General features: G+C 43.6%; 1 long non-coding RNA gene across 1 annotated transcript; it reads right to left on the bottom strand.

Annotated features, from left to right (window-relative positions):
• Positions 1-11,964: 11,964 nt before the first annotated feature.
• LOC142855781 (uncharacterized) lies at positions 11,965-19,678 on the bottom strand. Its single transcript, XR_012911541.1, has 3 exons — positions 19,619-19,678; positions 19,452-19,540; positions 11,965-12,015 (listed from the first exon to the last, which is right to left on the bottom strand). It is a non-coding gene; the product is annotated as an uncharacterized LOC142855781 (long non-coding RNA).
• Positions 19,679-22,228: the final 2,550 nt, after the last annotated feature.

Here is a 22,228-nt window from a genome sequence, read left to right as displayed (position 1 = left end):
TGCTCCAGTGGCCCAGGGCTCAGCTCTGCTGATGAGCTGCGCACTGATGGTTGAGAAGGACAGCTCAGTTCTGGGGGCCATGACAGATTTAGGAAGAACCCCTGAAGAGGGAAGTGTGGGTTCCGTGATCAATTTCACCTTATGAAGAATTCTGCCAAGGTCATAGCTCAGCTGGCAAAGTGTTTGCTGTACAAACATGAGGACCTGGGTTCCATACCCAGAACCTGTGGGAAAAAGCTGGTCACGTGTGCACTGGGGGAGACAGGTAGATCCCTGGAGCTCCCTAGTCATCTAGTCTAGTCTAATGGAGGAGTTCCTGGCCAGGTAGAGAGCTGTCTCAAAAGAAAAATAAAAACCAAACAAACAAACAAAAAAACAACCCACCAAGAAACAAAACAAAAATCAACAACAACAATAACAAAAAAAACCCAAAGCAAAACAACAAAATGAGATAAAATAAAAACAAAGGGGGCAGCATTTGTTGACTTCTGGTTTTGAACATGAGCACACACACACACACACACACACACACACACACACACACAGAGAGAGAGAGAGAGAGAGAGAGAGAGAGAGAGAGAGAGAGAGATATGAATTCCATCAGAGTTTCACAGGTCTGGGCATCTCTGATATCAGCTCTGTTCGATTTGGATGGAGATTTGAAATCGCTAGTGATCAAAAGCCTGGTTGGACATGCCGTAACCCCAGGGAAAATTGAACTGACATTGTGAAGGTGAGTGACTTTTCTTCAACTCCAGGAGTCTAAGCTTTAATAACATTTTAGTTCATCAGCATTCCGATGTGGCAAGGGAGGTATCTTCTCAGTGCCTGAATTAATGTTCAATATATGAGTAAGTACTTTTGTCACAGGGAGTTGAGGGGCTTTCTGCCACATATTGGGTTGGTGCTGTGGAAATTCTAGGCAGCTAGGGAAAGTGAAACTTTTGGGGTGAGTGTGTCCCCCATCAGAAGTTACTTGCTAGTGAGAGGGCTCCAGCAGTAGGTAAGGTCAAGAGGTGGTGTGTCGAGTCCACACAAGCAGCCCGTGAGAGCCATTCTTAATCACCACCAAGACTGATGCTCCAGTTGGCTAAGGGTGGAGATGAACCACACACGTTCCCTTCTCCCCTTTGCCCATACATAGGCTTAAAAACCCATCTTCTCTTAAGCCTAAATCGCTCCTGTTCTTCAACCACACTCTGCATGCCCCCTGTTCCGAAGCTTTTAGGGACAGTGATCAGCATTTGCCCTCCCGCACTTGAATTATCAGTGTTCCTCATGGTGTTTGGTTAGTCCTAGCATTTGTCTTTCCTATAACTGCCTTGTGCTCACAAGCAGACTGTTTATTTCTGAAGGGCACAGCTTGCATTTTATGTCTGTGTGGTTCCTAGCGTCATGCCGTACCCTTCCATCTAGTTCAATAAATATTAAAGGAAAATGGTCCTTTTTAGACTTCACTTGGCAGGTCTCAAAGGAATTGTTTTATGCACAAAGTTCAAAAATACGAAGCCAAACCCCAACAAAATAATTTCCTTTCGCATTCTTCATGTTGATGGTGTCTCTAAGGTGTGGTTTCCTATATTCTTTATGTCCCTAATATAGTCCAAATTACCTTATATTTCTGTTTTATCTAATAGAGAGGTGGTGACAGGTAAGGGTACGGGCCCCGGTCACCTTGAGTCATAAACCAGAAACTGTTAGAGTAGTTGCAGAAACAGATCACAGCAGAACATTTTATTAAAGACTTTAGAAAAGCACCTTGTACAGGCAATTATAGCCCATAAAGTTAATTCACACGGGAAGGGATCACCAGGAGTCCTGGCAACCTTGAGCCTAACGCAGGCAACAGGGACAAGGGCGATCTGGACTGTTCGGGTGAAGCCACGATGTATCATTCTGATCCAGACTCTTGGAGGTGACCGAGCCAACCCCTCTGAGATACTTTCAGATGCTAGGGAAGGAGAAAAGGGGGAAAGCAGACCCAGAATGATCCAAGTTCTGTCTGATTTATTTATGCCTGTAAACTCTACAGCTCACTCCCATGTAAGGACATCTGATGTTAATCTGCTGACCCTCCACCCTGAAATCAAATGAGCCTTTCCTCCTCTTCACAGAAGATAGTGATAATTGTTGGGGATGCATCTCCCTCTTGATACATGTTTTCTCTGGAAAGAAATGGGGGCTGGAGAGACGGCCCTGTAGCTAAGAACACTTACTGATCTTTCAGAGGATGTGAGTTTGATCTGAATTCCAATGTTTGATTTGGGTTTGATTCCAGTGTTCATGCTGGGCTGCTCCTAATCACTAGTGATTTCAGTGCCAGGAGATCTGACGCCCTCTTTAGGCTTATGCAGGCACCTGCATGCACACGGCACAGATAAACTGGCACAGGCATACACACATGTGCATAAAAAAATGAAGGTTGACTCTACGTTTGTTTTCTTCTTTGAGTCATTAGTTACCTCAGGTACTTCATGGGAGTTGATCGCTCACACTTAGCTCCAAGGACCCCAGCTCTTGTTACCAGAGCCAAATCCTGTCCTCCGTTTCTCTGTTTGTAAAGACAGCACACTGGGAGAAAACTACCTGCAGAGGCTGTACCCCTCACCCCTCCTTTGGAGACTCTGTGCCCTTTTATAGGACTAGGCTAGTTGCTAACTGCAGTCTAATGACCGCATCATATGGAGGAACAGACTTAATGTGTGGACATGGTGCCTAGCACATGGTATGTGCATGTCTATCTTTGGAGATTACACACACACACACACACACACACACACACACACACACACACACACATTCTTATATGGTAAACCAAGCACTAGAATAATTAAGATAATGCTCACGTTATTTCCTTCACACAGCTGTCTTTGTGAAAGTCTCTGAAATGGTTCTGCTTTTATAGATCCTGCTTGCTGGGAGGTTGTTGCAGTGACCTGTAGGTGGAGTTTTCCCACCCCATAAGCTGCTTTCAAATTATCACACTGCGGCTTATATTACTTACAAAGACTTGGCTGATAGCTTAGGCTCATTACTAACTAGCTCTTACAACTCACATTAATGTATTTTTATTAATCTACATTCTTCCATGTGGCTCATGACTTGTTATCTCATTTTCTACACATCCTGCTTGCTCAGTGGCTTGCTGATGTTTCCTCTCTGATTCCATCTTCCTTCTCACCTTGACTTTCTTGCCTAACTTCCTGCCTGGGTATTGGTCTGACAGTTTTATTAACCAATGAGAGTAATACATATTCACAGTGTACAGAAAAATAATTCTACAGCATTTCCTTCTTTCTGTCTAATTAAAAAGGAAGGTTTTAACTTCATCATAGTAAGAGTATATACAACACAAACAGTTATTAAGAATTACAGTTATAATATCCAGTCCATTTGTATTTGACAAAATTGGAGAAAACACTCAATTATGTATCCTATCTTGGTGAGTATAAAGTTTCACATCTAATTATCTTTTATCATAACTAAGAAAAACTATAACTATGACTATCTAGTCTTCAACTTCATCAGAGACCCCAGAAGGGTGAAATGTTATCTAGTGATAGGGACATCTTGCTGCCTGGACAGTCATCCAAAATTCCTCTGTGATGTTGGGACATCCAATTATGGCCTACAGGCCTGGCATATCTACAGACTTTCCTATGAAACATGGAATTCTAAAGGACTGTCCTACCTTGTCTTAGCAAGTTCAGCAGATGCTCACTGTTCTGCTCATGCTGCTTTGTTACAGAACCCAGGACCTCCAGCTCAGGCCTAGCACCACCCACAATCTCTTCCATCAATCAGTAATTAAGAAAATACTCTACAGGTTTGCCTACAGCCTGATTTTATGGAGGATTTTTCTCAGTGGATGCTTACTCCTCTCTGTTGGCTCTAGTTTGTGTTGAGTTGATATAAAACTAGTCAGCACACATATATCATTCATAATTAGAAATAGGGAGCAAGGAAATAATGAATTCGTGTTTGTGTTTAGTGCAGTCTCTCCAATCTTATACAGTTCAGGATCCTCTTCATAGTGTTGGGTGCTACCCACAGTTTGTAGGTCTTCTCACCTCAATTCATATACTCAAGACAATCTTCTATAGACATGGCCACAGGTCAATTTGATATGCAAGACCCCTCACCGAGACTCTCTTCCTAGGTGACCTTAGATTGTGACAAGTTGACAATTAAACCTAATCTTTAAAATTTGCCAGAGACAGGCAGATCTCTGTGAGTTCAAGGCCAGCCTGGTCTACAAGAGCTAGTTCCAGAACAGGCTCCAAAGCTACAGAGAAACACTGTCTTGAAAGACCAAAAAACAAAAACAAATCTCATTCATTGAATAGGGAGAATGGAATGTTCTTCACTAGATGCTTGGGAAGACTAAATGGGTAATATTCTAACAATGCTAAGCATAGTAGCAGGTGTATGCCAACCACTTGTCAGAGGTACCTGATACTACTAAATCCAAATGTAAGTTTTCTGAATACTCTATATGTCTACCCTGGGGGCCTTGGCATCAGGATTCATTTCTCTTTCAAAGACTCTGATATGGAGCAAATATGTGTGGCACTGACTGGACTAGATAGCAAACCCCTACCTATAGTAAGGATGGACGAAAAGGATTGTGGGAGCAAAATTTTTCACTCACTTAGGAAGAATTATACTGAGAAATCCACAGGGAACCTTGTGCCTACTTCATAGTTCAGTGGATTTTAGATTTAGTGTGCACCAGTCACTTGGAGACCTTGTTATAACAGATGTCTGGGCGCCACTGCAGGGTTTTTGATTCAGTAGGTTTGGCTGGCGGCTCCTCTGATCATTCCTTCTCCTGGAATGCCCATGTTGTTGAGCATGGGTGGAACCTAGTGGCCCACTTTTAATGGATAGGATGTGGTGAAAGTGGTTGGATGTCACTTCTAAGGCCAAGCGATGAAGATCGTGATACCAGTGCTGTTTCCTCTGAGGAGAGCCAGCTGTCCGTTGTGAGCTACTCCACAGAGAGGCCCCCTCCTCTAAAGCTGGCAAAGGCAGGAGGCCTACTACCAGCCATGCCAGTGAGCTTGGCCCTTGAGATGACCACTAGCACACACCGTGACTGCTGCCTTGGTAAGAGAAGTTGAACTGGAGGCATCCTGTTAAGCCATGCCTAGGTTCCCACCTGTGGTGATTTGAATGAAAATTTCCCCATAGGCTCACATATTTGCATGTTTAGGCCCCAATTGATGAACTGTTTGGAGAGGATTAGGAAGTGTGGCCTTCTTGGAGGAGGTGTGTCACTGGAGGTGGGCTTTAATATTCCAAAAGCTCACATCAGGCTTAGTGTCTCTTTCTACCTGCTGCCTGTAAAGCAGGATGCAAAGCTGCCCCAGAGCATGCCTGTCTGCTTCCTGCCATGATGGGAATGGACTAACTCTCTGGAACTGCAAGCAAGCCCCTGATGTAGGTGGGTCTTCTATCTATCTGTTGCTTTCATTGGTTAATTAATAAAGAAAACTGATTGGCCTGATAGGTCAGAACATAGGTAGGCAGGGAAGATAGAACAGAATGCTGGGAGAAAGAAGGCAGTGAGGTCGGAAGCGATGGAGCCAGCCTCCAGTTCAGACATGCTGAATCTTTCCTGGTAATACACCACCTCGTGGTGCTACACAGATTACTAAATATGGGTTAAAGCAAGATGTGAGAATTAGCTATTAAGAGGCTAGAACTAATGGGCCAGGCAGTGTTTGAATGAATACAGTTTGTGTGTTGTTATTTCAGGTGTAAAGCTAACCATGCAGGAGCTGGGCTGGACGAAAAGCAGGCCTGCCCGCAGCTCCTTCTACAAGCCCCTAATCAAGTATTTCCTTTTGTAAGAGTTGCCTTGCTCATGGTGTCTCATCATAGCTTTAGAATAGTAAATAAAGACACCATCCCTCAGGCAATGTGTCTATTTTTATCAAGTTCCTGGATAATGTGGATACTGCCTGTGGTGGTTTGAATAAAAGTGGCCCCCCCGAAAGCCCATAGGGAGTGGCACTTTTAGGAGGTGTGGCCTTGTTGGAGTAGGTGTGACCTTGTTGGAGAAAGTGTGTCACTGGAGGTGGGCTTTGAGGTCTCAGAAGCTCAAGTCAGGCCTTGTGATTCACTGTCTCTTCCAGCTGCTTGCAGACCCAGATGCAGAACTCTCAGCCACCTCTCCTGCATCGTGTCTGCTTGCATGCCAGTGTGATTCCTGCATGACAATAATGTACCAAATCTCTGAACAGTAAGTCAGCCCCAGTTAAATGTTTCCCTATGAAAGAGTGCTGTGGTCACGGGGTCTGGGCACAGCAATAAAATCTTAACTAAAGCACTGCTGACCTGGAGCACCCAAAGAGAGGACAACTTAGGGACAAAGAGGTCTCACTCAAATGGGCTTCTCGGGTGTGGGGCATCTGAGCAGCCATCTACCTACTCCCTCGGCTTTCTGCATTCTCCCCGCCAGTTACATGCATGAACTCAGGAGCTCCCTCTGTGGAACAGTCTTCTCCAAATCCTATCATCAAGGTCAGGGGCACTTACGGAGTATTTGCTGTGTGTGTGTCCCATTCTTTATCTCAGTAAAAATGCTAACTTAAAAACATCTTTTAAATTTGAAACCTCCTGGAGTTCTTTAGGAAACCAAGTGGAACAGAGAAGAAAGAAAGTAGAGCCATTAGAGGTTAAAGCAGTTGCTTAATTGTACAAGGAAGCAGGGTGATAAGTGAATTCATTTCTTCTGGTTCTACACAACCACTGTTGTCTAGTCTCACCCTTCACTCAACGTCTATCTTCTGGGAGCAGATAACTTACTATGTTAAAGGTTCTTACAGTGTTAAGAACATTAGGCAGGCGTGCTTTTGGGTTTTTGGTTTTCTTAAGGATATATGGCAGTTGTGTGACTTTTCCTGAAGAAATGTCTTCTGTTCACCTCAGATAGCACACTGATGATGGATCAAAGGAAGAATTCTATTGAAAGCCCGTTTCATAAACCAGTGAGTTTACTGGGGCATGGGCGAGGGCTGCTTTCAGGAGTGTAAGTATCTCAAAGGCATTGGCAGAAGCCTGTCATCTATGTGGTGGGTGACTCTTGAAAGAACATTCTTGGAGTTCTGTGCCCAGTGTGCAGGAAGCTCTACTGGACGGTCTCCTCTTCCACAGCAATTGCTCACTGCTCACATAACCTTGGGGAAGGACCTTGAGAACTGCAGGAGTCGCTGAGCATGGGAACCTTCCAAGTTTGATTAGTTTCCTCAGAGCCATCCTTCTGCCAGCAGAGGATGTTGTAATTCCCAGGCAATTACAGCAGAAAAATGGTTCGGAAACAGGGAGAAGAGTGCCAGAAGGTACAGGGACAAAATGACTTCTTCAGTCTCTCCTGTGCCGTCTAGGCTGTGTCTCCTTACCTCTCGGCTGTTTTCCCTCTTCTTCAATTTATCCATAAATTTTCTGCCCCCTCCCCTGGACTTTGGTTTATTTGGCTTTGATTTATTGTGTTGTTAACTCTGTTTCTCATTCTGCAATGACTCTTCAAGAATGCAACTCTAATTGACTAGAGAGTTGTCCCTCGGTTCCAATGATCAAGCCAAGAAATATTTGTTTGGCTCCCCAGGCCTGCGACCCCCTTGAGGCACCCTCTGCTCTCTACCTGACCCCAGCTCTGTACCATTGGATGATATATGTCTGAAAATTCACTTGACCGTGCTGCTGTGAAAACCAGAAGTTGACAAACTTCCCTATAAAAGGCTAGACAGTAAGTAATGTAGGCTTTGCAAGAATGTTTACTGGTACCACGTTCCATGCTGCTGTCGTAGGGGCTAAGCAGTGTGGGCAATACTTCAGTGAATGGATGTGGTATGTTCTAGTCAAATGTTATTTTCATAAACAGGAGTAGACTAAATACTCAAAGCCTCATCTGGTGACTCTATTACCATATGAAATTTGGAGAACACTTTCAAGCCACATTATCCGTCCAGACAGAAGCGGCAATCATTTTTCTCTATTCATTCATCATAGCACTATGATGAATAGTCAGGGCTCAACACTGCATCCTAACAACTGTTGTATAACAATTGCCACACTGCAAATATGAGACATTTGGGTGCTTCCTAGAGACTGTCACCATGTAAGTCCAACCAGAACGCATTTTTCATTTCCTTCACAGAGGGCAATGCTGAGGTACATACTGTACACACTGTGGAGTCTCATTGTTTGAGATGGGGTTTCTCTGTGTAACAACCCTCGTTGTCCTGGAACTAGCTATATAGACCAGGCTGATCTTGAACTCACAGCTCTGCCTGCTTCTATCTCGAGTGCACTGCCCGGCCCTCAAAGTTAATTCTTAAAGAATTTCACACAATGTACTTTGATCATGTTCACCTCTTTCTGATCTTCCCAGATCCACCCCCTTTTCTACTCACCCAACTTTGTGTCCCCCTTTAGTTTTAAACCTACCAAATACAATTTGTGCTGCCCAACTCTTCCTGGCTTTCCCCAGAGTGTGGTAGACTTACCAGGGATCACACCACACTGTGAAAGAAAAATGGTCTCTTTCTCTTCCAGCAGCTATTTTGCAAAGTTCCTTATCTGTGGTTGGGACTTGGTTCTGGGATTCTGATTGGCTTGAGCTTGTGAAGGTCTTATGCACACTGCTGCGATTGCTGCATGCTCACGTGAGCAACAGCCCCGGGGTGTTTAGAAAACATTGTTTTGTTGTAGTGTAGAAGCCCACGGAAGTGGGTCCGCTCTACCTTGACTGGAGGTCAGAGACTCAGGCCGATTCTTGCTCCTTTATGGTTACTGACAAGAGGTTTGGCTAAGGTGTGGCTACTAACAGGATGTCTTGACTTAGGTAGTGTGCTCACTTGGTGCTTTGGGTGTTAAGATGGCCCACAGAGGAGAATCCATTCCACCTTGATCAAAGGTCAGAGAGTTCAGGCACATTCCTGCTCCTTCAAGGATATGACAGGAAGTTTGACCCAAGGATTGACTGCCTTCAGGATGCTTGAAGGTATGGTTGCTGCAGATCCTGCCCAAACAACAGAACATTTAACTCAGGAAATAACTTCTTGATGCTTCAGGTATCGGAGAGGCAATTGCCCTCTTTGTTCTTTATATCATGTTAAATCAGTCTTTTGCCTTCTTGCCCCCACCCTCATTTTTGGATTGAGGTATATAAGCATATGGAAAATAAATGCAGGCAAATTGAGTATTCACTGAATTGCCCCTCCCACCCCGATTCTACTCTGTGTCTCTGTCTATTACTTTTGTATTTCTGTTCTGTCTGCCTGGCGTTTCTAATCCACACACCCCCTACCCTGGAATGTCCAAACCCTGTCAAGGCTGGACCTAGACATTGTAGCTGCTCACTGCCTTTGGTACTTACAGTCTTTCTGCCTTCTCCTCCTTCCTCTTCTGCTTGCTATGATCCACAAGCCTTTGGAGGAAGGGGTATCATAGATATCTTATTTAGGGTGAGCAGGCCATAGTCTCTTATTCTCTGCACTTTGGTCCATTGTGAGTTTCTGTATCAATCTTCTTCTACTGCAAAAGGAAGCTTCTTTGATTAGGGGGGAGAGATGCACTGACCCTTGGATGTAATGACAAGTCATTAGGAACCAGTTTAATACTATGTCTTTTCAAAAATATTAATTTCAAATTATTAACATAAATGTAATTATTAATACATTATCACACATCAATAAAATATCAATTATTATATTATAAATATATTATTATATATTGTCAATAAACACTGATTTCAAAAATATTACTATTAATGTCAAAATGTTAATATTAGTTTCAAAAATATTAATTTGTGTATTTATGTCTTTTCAAAAATATTAATTTCACTTTTTATTATTGTGTGTGTGGATTAATATACTTGTGTGTTTATGCCCACAGAGGTCAGAATAAGGTGCTGGATCCCCTGGAGCTGGAATTATAGTTATTATAAACCATTTGATATAGACTCTGGGAACTAAACTCAGGTCTCTTGCAAGAGCAGCAAGTGCTCTTTTCTAGTAAGCATTCTCCTGAGCTCCTGTTCTGTCTTGAGACAGGGTTTCATGGTATAGCTCAGGCAGGCCTCAAACTTACTATTCTCTGAGTCAACCAGTGATGGAGTGATAGCCATGCACCCACAAACTTTGCTCTCACTGGAGAGTCGTCACTGAATAAGCTTCTCATGACCTCCTGGATCCTCAGGCTTCTGGAGTATTTATGATGACCTGGGGCTAGTGATAGCCTAAACTGGGGCTGAGTGGATTGCTGCTGAGTGAGGTAAGGAGTTCTTGCGTTAAATTTCCTGGAATGGTGGTTTGGATGAGAATGGCCCCTATAGGCTTGTGTGTTTGAATACTTGGTCCAGTGGGTGGAAATGCTTGGAAAGGATTAGAAGGTGTGGCCTTATGGGAAGAGATGTGTCACTGGGTGTGGACTTTGAGGTTTCAAGAGCCCATGTCAGACCCAGCCTCTCTCTCTGCCTGCCTCTAACTTGCAGTTCTGGATGTAGTCTCTCTGCCACTGCTCCAGCAGCATGCCTGCCTGCTCCTGCCATGCCCCCTGCTTCTATAACCAAACAAAATAGGCTGAGTGATTTGCAAGCAGCACACATTCACAGCTCATAGTTAAGGAGGCCGGGGAGTCCATCAAGACTCTGCACGGTTTGGTGTTTAGTTCAGGGCCCAGTCTCTGCTTTCAGATGGCACTTGGAATACTCTTCCTCTTGAGGGGCCCAAAAGCTGTGTATTTTCATGTTGGAAGAGAGGGAAAGATGTAGTTAGCTTCCTCAAGCCTTTTAATAAAGCACTGGTCCCATTCATTAGTGTAGAGCTTTCCTAGTCTAATCACCTACCACAGTGGTTCTCAGCCTTGCCAATGCTGCCACCCTTTAATACAGCTCCTCATGTGTGGTGACCCCCAGCCATAAGATGATTTTGCTACTTCATAACTATAATTTTGGTATGAATTGTAGTGTAAATGTCTGATATCCAGGATATCTGATATTTGACCTCACCAAAGAGTCATTCAACCCCCCTAAAGGGGTTGCTACCCACAGAGAAATACTGACCTAAAGCCCTCATTCACTTCATTATACTGTTGCATTGGGGATAACACTTGTTTTCATTGAAGATTTATTTTTATTTAAACATGGGGTTTGTGTGTTGCTTTGTACACATAAGTGTACGTGCTGGTGGAGGTCAGGAGGGCATCAGATATCCTGGATCTGGAGCTCCTGGCAGTCAGGAGCTGCCCAAGGACATGCGTGCTGGGAAGGGAACTCAGGTCTTTTGAAGAGTAGTATGTGCTGTTAACTCTTGAGCATGGCTGTAACTTGTGGATTTGCTTGTCAGGGTTTCTGTCCTGCCCAGTTCCCACAGCTGGCAAGTCCCAAAGAAAATCACACAGAGGCCTCCATAAGTTATAAACTGATTGGCCCATTAGCTCAGGCTTTGTATTAGCTCTTATAACTTATATTAACCCATTATTCTTATCTATGTTAGCCACATGGCTCAGTACCTTCTTCAGTGGGGGTAGGTCATATCCTGCTTCTTCTGTGGTCTGGGCGGGACTGGGAAAAGAGCTTCCTTCTTCCCAGAACACTCCTGTTCTCATTGCCCCACCTCTACTTCCTGGTTGTCCTGCCTGGCTACTGGCCAATCATCATTTATTTAAAACATAATTGACAGAATACAGAATTATCCTGCACCACATGGTTCCAGCCCTGGGATTAGTTTTTAACATGAAATTTTGAAATTGTATAAACGCCTAAGAGCCATAACAAATTTCATTGTACAGAGTTCAACCTTCTTGAGGATGCCATGGGCACCCCGCCTTTCTAATGCTATAGGCATTTCCTAGATGCCATTGTAATTTGGCTTGGTAGATGACCCAGGTTCCTCACAGCAAATGAAGAAAGACTCCAGCACTGTAGAGTGGAAGTAGCTGTAGAGACGTCGCCACCCGCAGCATCTGTCACAGATGTCATCCTGTCCAGCTTCAACTTTGTAGGTACTGAGAAACAAGGTATACTGGTGAAGATCACAAAAGTAAGATGATTTTGACACTAATGGGTGACTTTCTCACCCAGGCTTCCTCATCCCAGTAGATTAGAAGGTCAGCTTCTGTACTGTCCTCTCAGGCATTCCTGCAAGGCCAGCTTAATGATTCTATTGCTGTTTGCTAATAAATCTTTGATAAGTCCTTTGATAATAAGTCTTAAATGATTTTTAAATTAAAAGCCACTAAAGCAAATTCTATGGCATGCCCTGAACCTACAGACATGTAGAAACTCATACTAGACAGTCATCGAGGGATGAGACGCTGTGACAGCTTCCTGACGGGTTGAGTCTGAAGCCCCAGGATCTGGTCAGTTAAGTAGTTAGGATGTAGCAGTTTGTGGTAAGTAAAAGAAGGGCTGCTGGTAGATCATGGGACAGAAAGACAGAAGGTACTCAAGTCCCAAGGTCATCAGAAGGACCACGTCTGTTAGAACCACATCTCTAGCAGAAAAAGTATAGTGGAGTTTTAATACAAAATCTCAGAGATACTCTGGCTACTGACAAGAACTTACAAAAAGTTGACAAATGACTTGGGTTTTGAATTTTTCATTTTGAGGCTCAGTCAGAGAATTAATATTTCTTTTGCCCATAAATAATCTGATATCTCTGTTGCCGAAGAGGTGATAAAATCAAAATGAGCCTCAGATTCTCTTGTGTGTGAGCGTGTGTGCACACACATGCATGCATGTGTAAATGTGTGTGTACATGCATCATGACACAGACGGAGCTCATAGACTAACCAGATAATGTGAAGGTCGAGCATTACAGGCTTCAGAGGAAACTAAAGTTGGCAATTACAGATGTGAGCTGGTTTAGATGATCTGGAGATCGTGCAACCCCCAAGTCTACTATCTTCATCTCCTGTACTTACCCCCCCCCCCCCGCCCCACATCCCTTTCTTTTTCTTTCTGTCTTCTTGAGACAGTCTCATGCAACCCACGTTGCCCTGAAAGTCATTGTGTAGTGGGGTACTGGCCTGGAACCACTGATCTTCCCGCTTCATTTCCCAAGTTCTGGGGTTATAGTGTCTACTACTGCAAGTCACCCCCCCACGCCTCCTGTTGTAAAGCACAGTAGACCACAGAAGACACAGACCTCCATTCTGCATGGCAGAGTATGATTCTGGGCCAGTAGACATACTGGCAGCTTCCTAATTCCCTAACTTCCTTTCGTCAGAGGCTCTCTCGGAGGGTGATGCCTACTGCGGAGAAGCTGAGGCCATTCTCCTGCTGTGTGTCTCTGTCAGTCACCTCACAGCATGAGGTTGCTTCCTTAAATAGTCAAAGTGGGTTCTGTTCTTTGAACTGAGCCCAGAGACAGAGGGCTAATAAATTATTTCATCGTTGGCCTTTTACATTCTAGCTCAAATCACATTTTTAAATTCTTTTAAGGGCCTTATAGGAGCAATTTATAGCCTCAGTAGAAATGACCCATCACACCTCTAAGAGGAGGCAGATAGGCTCTGCTTGAATTCCCCCTGAAAGAAGCTTCTTAGACAATTCATTCCATTTTGAACAAACTCCATGTAAAGATATTTTTTTCCATAATCAACTGGAATGTTTGTAATTTGTGTCCCTTGATAGTTTCCTATTAGCACATTGCTTTAATTTCCAGTTAGCGCTAATGTAAAGTTCTGCTACACGTTCCTTCTGTATGTAATTTGGCTCCAGATTCTCTAACACTGTATACATCTAAGAAAGAGGAAGTGGGAGGGAGTGGGATTCCCTGGTCCTTGTGGGGACTGTAGACAGTGGCTGAGTTGATAAAGCAACAGATTGTGGTAACTTAAGGCAGAAAGAATTTATTTGGGCATAGGGTTCCAGAGGGATCAAGTACATCATGGGGGATAGGGTAGGGGGCATGACAGCAGGCAGGGCTGGCGGCTGGGACACAGAGACAAGAGCTCTCACACCCTTAAAGGTAAGCACAAGGTAGAAACAGTGAACTGGACATAGTGTGAGAATTTTAACCCTCAACGCCCGCCCCCAATGACTACTTCCTCCAGCCAGACCATAGCTCCTAAACCTCCTCAAACAGCGCCACCTGCTGGGGACCAAGTGCTCAGGTACATGAGCCTATTGGGCATGTTTCTCATTCAGACCCCACATTGAGGTGTGTGATAAAAGTGTTCCTGTTGAATAAAAGTTCCACTGCCAGCACTGGAACTTTCCAGCCCACTGGAATGTCCTATTTTTTTACAAGTTTATCATTAATTTATTAGTTCATTTACGCGTGGGCAAATGAATGATCTTTGGCTCATACACTTGTTACCATGAATTTTATTAGTTGGAATATTTACTAATGAATTACTTAATTAACGAACATTTATTTTGAATATTTATTTTGAATATTTATTAAATCCCTCTCTGCTTTCGTTTCTCTTACCACCTATCATCAAAATAGCTGGTTGTAGTCTCATTGTGTGCTTGCCTCTGCTGAAAAGAAAATCCCAAGAAGGAGACGACTTTTATCTTTTCTGGAAAGACTTATTTGTATTTTCTGCGTATGCATGTTTGCCTGCATGTGTGCATGTGTACCACATGTATACAGTGCCCACAGAATCCAAACGAAGGCACCAATCAGCCGGAGCTAGAGATGACTGTGAGCTCCACGTGAATTCGAGAAACCTAGCCTGGGTTTTCCAGAACAACTAATGCTCTTAACCATGGAACCGTCTCTCTATCTCCAAGACATTATTTAGTTTACTCCTTGCTGTGTCCCTGAAATCTGGTCCAGAACATTAAACGAAGTGGGCTCTTATTTCTGTCTCTGTATCTGTCACCCCCTCCATATCTATACTTAATGTACATGAATGGATGTCTACAGACACCGTGGCAGAAGAGGGGATGAAGGAGCAGAGGCAGGTGGCTCATTTTCTTTTGCTGCATCCCCAAAACCTTAGCCGCCGAAACCTTAGCCACTGAAACAAAACATGTTTTCATCCAACCAGTTGTTTTTGTCAGCTGCTTCCCGCTTGTAGTCGCTCTTCTGAGTCAAATATGGAGGCTCTTCTGGGTCAGTATCTAATCCCAGCTCATGGGAGCCTTCAGCAGGATTTATTTCCTTGCAATATAACCCGAGTGACACAGGGTCTTAGCCTGTTTGTGGCAGGAGGCAGCTTTCAGTGGCTCTAGGCAACTTCAGGCCACATGGTCCTCCCATCAGCAATTCACAAGTGGCAGTTTGTTTCTTCTGGGCACAGAGGATCACCCCCCCCCCCACACGTTATGTCAGAGCCTGAGGCAATGGAACGTTCGTGTGTGGATACGGGTGCAGATGTGTGTGGAGGCCTGAGGTTGATGTTATGTCTTCCTAGATCATTCTATACCTTATACTTTTAAAAATAGGGTCTGTCACTGAACTGCTTTGGCTAGACTGCCTGGCTAGAACATTCCAGGGATCCTCCTGTCTCTTCCTCCTCAGTTCTGGGATCATAGGTATGTGATATGTTTATTTAATTACTCCTTATCAATAAAAAAATTGGGAGTCAGATGTCAGGGTAAGAACCTGAAAGATCAGAGAAGCAGTGGATCAGCCAGTAGTGACTCCTACCTCTTTTGTTCCTTCCTCCCAAAGGGCTGAGATCTTCTCTGAGCCTTGCCTTACTACATCCTCACTCCTCCAAAGTCTCTATGAATAATTTTGGCTAGCTCTGCCCTCTGGTTCAAAACAAACTTTATTGTCAAAATACAATCAGATCATTGCACAACAGGTGTGTGTGCCAGTGTCTGGCTTTTTATGTGGGTGTTGGGGAATCTGAATTCAGGTCTTGATGCCCGCATGGCAAACACTTCACCATCTGAGCCTTCCCGCCAGTCCTGTGTCATATAACGGATCAGAGTCACTGCGTCTCCCCATTTTGGTAACACTATGCTGCTTAGAAGCCTGTCACAGACTTACATTTGAGGGGAGAGACTCACACAGAAGTGTGACTTATTGGAAGCTAGGTAACCTTGGAGCATATTTGCCACAGGGGTCCAAGGACAAATTGAAACAGTAAAAGAGAGAAAGATATTTGGCATTTTGTTTTTCAGGTGCCTTCTCCTTCTTAGGGACTCTCTCTTGCACTCCACAGACAGGATATTGCACTGCTCACAGACTTAGCTGGGAGGACCCGAGGGGGACACATGTCAGAAGTCCCTGACCTGGAATCTGTGACTCAGCGAATGAGCCACATCATTTGCAGTCTCTCTCTGGACTCCAATTTCTCTTCAGTGAAGAGGAAATCCAAGAGGCATTGAGGCTGGCTGCGGGTCCCTGGCAAACGGCTAATTACGGTGAAAGAGGCCTTCTTAACAAGATGAACCAAATTCTAAGCTGGAAAGATGTCTGCGAGTGATGCCATAGGAGTTATCTGGTGCGGGGCATTGGAGGGGCTTCATTTAGTGAGCCTGAACTGCTCCAGGAGGTAAGAGTTGCTCTGCAAGAAGGCTTCACTACACACAGGGAGGTGTCTTCTTATTGCTTAGCTTTCTTCCAAAAAAGCTGAACAACCAGAATTTTAGTTCTTGCCCTAGGCAAACAGAAAGGGGCTTGCATGCCAAGCCTGTGGGTATGTAGCTAAGATGGCAGCTCATATGCATTTGAAAGTCATAAGATAAAAGAACAGATCACTGTACTTGCATTGAAGGAACCCACCAAAGACCTAATATATCGTAGTGAATCTAAGGCCTCATCAATTGTAAGAGACACATCATTTGTGTGCTAGAGTGATGGAAATTAAACAAGGACAAGCGATTGTAAGACACAGAGTCATTTCAGAGATATTAATATGTACCAGCAAATGTGCTCAGTGTGACTGGCTTTCAATGGCAGCTGTATCTGGAATCGGTGCTACGTCAAGTCCTGATTCTCAGCAGAGCTGGAGGCTGAGAGACCTCAGGATATGACACTGATCACTCCACTGCTACCAGGAGAATGAAATCTTTTTAGAGTCAGAACTGTCCTTAGAGGCTATCTAACCTGAACTCTCTATGAGAAAAGAAGCCAAATCCCTTTCTTTGTTGGGCTGTTTTCTGGCTTCTGCCACACTATTTTGAGTGTGGTTTTGTGCCGCATTTTCTAGTGTTCTTTATCAGATAGTGAGGACCCAATTTAAGGTGAGCACTGGCTTTTCTGGTTTTAGTTCCACGGCTGTGACACATACCAAAAGCAACTATGGAGGATAAAGGACTTTTTTGGCTTACAATTCCAGGTAGTAGTCATCGAGGGGAAGTCAAGACGGGAACTCAAGGTAGAAACTTGAAGCAGGCTTGCCTGCTATTCTGTGCAGCATATAAATGGCCAGGGAACTCACTCATAGCCAAAGAAATGCAGCAGGAACAACGAAGGATGCTGTTTGCTGGCTGCCTGGGAGGCTTTTGCTCAGGTAGCTCTCTTACATAGTTCAGAACCACCTTCTTAGGGAATGTCGCCACCTTCAGTAGGCTGTGTTCTGCATCAACTAACAATCAAGATAATCTCCCCCTCCCAACCGACACCTCCCACCCTCACCCCAAGACATGTTTGTGGGCCAATGTGACCTAGACAATTCTTTAATTGAAATTGTCTTCCAAGATAATTCTAGGTTAAGTCAAGTTACTAAAAAAGTTAACTGGGACACCCATTTAACTAGACATGACTTGTCTTGAAAACGTGGACGATTAACAGGATAGGTGTCGGAGCTGGAGAGTCAGCTCAAAGGTTCAGAGCACTGGCTGCTCTTGTAGAGGATCTGGAGTGGATTCCCAGAGCTAACATGGTACTCACACAACCATTTATACCTCCACTTCTAGGGGATCCAGTGCCATTTTATTGCCTTCATGGGCACTAGGCACAAAATGGTGCAAAGACATAAATGCAGGCAAACATGTATACACATAAAATAAAATAATTAAAAATAAAGTAGCTGTTACTGGTATAACGAGAAAGTCAGAGTCCTATAGAGAGAGCCATGCCAAGGGGAGGGCATTAAGGCTTACAACACGTGCCAATAGTGGTGTCTCCATTGATTCATCCTGCTTTTCATTCAAGGAGCGTACCTGTGGTTTGCTAAGGTCCAAATCAACGATGGGGGGAGTTCTCTGAGTCTATTCCTCAGAGCTTACAAATCCTCTGAGAGTTGGTGAAGTGTCTGTAGCTTCCTTAAGATGAAGAGAGTGGCAAGGAAACGCCTCCACGGAATCAGACCAGGTTTTCGGGGTAGTGCCAAAGTGGTTTTATCCTCACAATGGAACTTTACAGATTTCTTGTTACACCCTCATAGGGAAGCCTAATGCAGCCCTGGTTTTATCACCAATGTTGCATAGGTATTGGTGTATCTTGGCAAAGAAAGTGCCTTGCAAACCTTGCCTTATCTTGTTGAGGTTTCAATGAACAGATCTCAGAACTCTCGGCCAGTGTTAACAGTTTATGCTGGGAGATCACACTCATTTCCTACCAGCACATCCTTGGAGTCTCACACGCAAGTCGCCAGTCCATATCTGTAAATGATTTGTTACTATTGATTGCAGATACACAGAGAAAGGCCTCTGTGTACCTGCCCTCATGTATTGCTCCTTCAGTCCATATTGCATTTGACCAGGTGTCTCCAAGAGTTCAGGACACAGGTCTACCTTCTATTACCAATAGTTTTTTTTTTTTTTTTTTTTTTTTTTTTTTACTAAGAATTGTCTACGGTGGGGTCACAATCACCCACAAGGGAGTTGCGAATTAGCTGGATTGTCTTTGGCAATGCCCTTTCCCAGAACCTCCTGCTTCAGCCACACCGGTTTATACCCAGTCATTTCTCCCAGTCTGAACCTCAAGCTCTGCTGGCTTTATTTCAGATGGGTTTTGGATCTCAACCAGGAGAAATTCAATATTCCAAACTCTTACGAGAGCTATTCATAGGTGTCTTGCTTAAATCCAATTTTAGGAAAGTATTAGGGAGGTTTTTTTTCCCCAAGGTCAGTGCCAATGAGTTCTTGATGGTCATTGGGAGAGCTAAATGAGAAGGAACCTATTTTCTCTTGTGTTTGAAAGGTATATTTTTTAATCCTAAGTGAATTTAGAGATATAAATAGAACAATATCTAAATTCATTGCGGCACTTATGGTAGGTTTTCTAACTCATATTCTTCCAGGCCAACTTTTGTGTATTCATTATTGTACCTTTTTATTCTTTTCATGTTCTGTCCCCCCATAGCATTTTTTTTAATTGATTCTCTAGTTTTACAGAGTGTTCCTTGATCACAATCCCTTTTCAGTCCTCCAAGGTCTGCTCTGCCTTGTGACTTCCTCCCCAAAAGAAGTAGAAAATAAAAGTTAGAGAAAAAAAAGAGAAAAAAAGAAAAAGAAAGAAATAAAAAACCAAACAAAAACCCAACCAAGCAAGCAAACCCCAACCCACTCTGTGGACTTGTATACTCACTGGAGTGTAGTCTTAGTGGCTGCCCCTTCAATGGAACCTCAGTGGCTGCCCCTTCAATGGAACCTCAGTGGCTGCCCCTTCAATGGAACCTCAGTGGCTGCCCCTTCAATGGAACCTCAGTGCCTGCCCCTTCAATGGAACCTCAGTGGCTGCCCCTTCAATGGAACCTCCTTCCCCTTCCACACCTCCACCAGAAGCCATCAGTTGTGAAGAGCTACTTTTCAGCATCTCCATCACATGTTTAAAGAGCTTTCTTTGTCAGCTTCCTGTCTAGGCGGTTCCTTTTATTGGGGGGCGGCATTAGGAGGGGTTGGGGTTGTCACAGAAGCCTTCAGCATCTCTCTCTCTCAGCTGCGCATCTGCAGTCATCCATAACACAGCAAGAATAGCCTCCTTGCTCTTCGTAGTCAACAGGGGCACCTATCATGGGCCTCCACGTGGTTTCTGGTGACAGTATAGACTGCAAACATGACCCCCTGCTTCAGTAGGACCACAGACCCAGACAAGGCCTTCAGAGGCTGTCCAGACCACAGACATAGATATGGCCTCAGGTAGCAATGCAGGTCACTCAGATCAGTAGGGTTCTCGGTGGCAACATGACCCATGGACTTTGACATGGGTTCAGGCAGCAACACAGACTACGAACATTTATCCGCATGACCTTTGGTGTTAACTTGGACCATGGACATCAACAACTTTTTTCACTTTCAATGTTTTCTACAGCATTATATTGTGATATTTAAACATTTCACTTAATTTAAAAATTTATATTATATTTGTTTGTTTGTATTACAACATGCATAGAGGCCCAGAGTAAAACTTCTGGGAGCTGATTTCTCCTTCGATCATGTGGGTTCTGGGCACTGAACTCAGGCTTAGCAGCAAGCTCCTTTCCTCACTGACTATCAGCATTTCAGCTTAAGTTAATACTCTGTTTTCATTCATTCATTTGTTCATTTATCTATTCATTCATTCATTTGATTTTTTGAGACAGAGTTTCTCTGTGTATACACTCTGGCTGTCTTGGAGCTAGCTAGCTCAGTAGTCCAGGCTGGCCTTGATCTCACAAAGATCCACCTGTCTCTGTCTCCTGAGTTATGGGACTAAAAGCACGAGCTACCACCACCTGGCTCTATTTTATTTCTTTTGTTTTGTTTCATCTTTTGGTTCTTGAGCCCCTTTATACTTTTTTTTTCCTCTTTAGGTTAACCCCTCTCTAAGTAAAGGAACTCTCAAAAAGACTTAAACAACATTGCACAAGAAAATGAAAACACAAAGGGGTGGGAGAGATGGCTTGGTGGTTAAGAGCTCTAGATGCTCTTACAGAGGACAAGATTTGTTTTTCAGCACTCACAAGGTGGCTTACAACCATGTGTAAATCTAGTTCCAGGGGTTATAATGCCCTCGTCTGGCCTGTGAGGGCACTGCAAGCATGTGGTGCACAAACAAACAGGGAGGCAAAACATTTACACACATAAGAATAAATTAAAAAGAAAAAAAACCATAATTCTTTAAATCTTTTAATTTTAGTTTATTATGATAAGAATTTCACATACTAGATACTACACATAGAAATATCACAAGCACCTGGAACTTTAAATAGAGAGTCAACACAACTAGAGCCGTTTTAGCACCCTTCCAGAATGTGTTCCCTATGCCCACTCTCATAACCAGTTGCTGAATTCATTGTTTACCATGCTTCTGAGTCTCTTCTTGTGTTAATAGCAGGCTTCTTTGAATAATGCATATTTGAATACACACCATTTAAATATTAAAATTTAAATATTCTGCATAAAACTCAGTGTGTGTTGATCTATGACTTGCTGATTTGGTGCACATATATGTACATATCATTTTCCTTGTGCAGATGCGTTCATGTACATTTGAACCAAATACAGTTGCAGGGCACCTCATACAGGAGGAAGCCATTCCAGCACTCGGAGAGAAGCTGTTAGCAGTTGATGGCCACTGAGGGAAGGACAGTCACTATCCTTTGGGGACAAGGCCATGGTACATGGACCATGCTTCAGTGGATTGCCCCATGCCCATATGCATATTGATGACTCAAGGGGTTAATAATACTAATAAAAAGAAGAGGATATGAAATTGGGAGGGAGAAACTGGGAGGGTGGTGGCACTAGGAATTTGAGAAAGGTAGATGGATATGATCACAGTACATTGTATAAATCTACGGGAATTTTAGAGCGCAAATAAAAATATTTAGAAATGTATGACTTACCTCCATGCAACAGTGAAAACACAATCCATTTCAACAGAAGCACATGATTCCAAAATACATCAACTCATCATCCTCCTCATAATGGGTATTTGTTATTTTCAAGATTTTTGGCTTTTACACATTTTTACAGAAAATGCAATTAAGATGCTATGCAAATCTCTTTATGAGCACATAGATGAGTTTCTCTAAAGAAACTCTGATTAGGGAATGAATTATGTCCTTTCAAAATCCATATATCGATACACAAACTCTCAGGACCTTAGAATGCGAGCAAACACAGGTCTCATAAAGAGATGACTGTGAAAAGTGTGTGCTTGGAATGGGCCCCAACCCAGTGACGGGTGTCTTTAGAAGGAGAGGAGGGCAGGACACACAGACCTCGGCAATGACAACCAGCGCACTGACAAGCATGTCATACCCAGTGGGATCACCATGTGAACAGGTACCAGGAAGGCTGCCATCTGTGAGATAGAGAGATTCCAGGAAACAAAGTCTGAGGACAGCTTGGCCTTGTACTTCTGGCTTCCAGACTGAGAGA

Source organism: Microtus pennsylvanicus, chromosome 8 (assembly GCF_037038515.1).
Source record: "Microtus pennsylvanicus isolate mMicPen1 chromosome 8, mMicPen1.hap1, whole genome shotgun sequence".
Lineage (NCBI taxonomy): Eukaryota > Metazoa > Chordata > Mammalia > Rodentia > Cricetidae > Microtus > Microtus pennsylvanicus.
The sequence above is the reverse complement of the archived record's forward strand: the minus strand, read 5'-3'. Positions and strand labels throughout refer to the sequence as shown.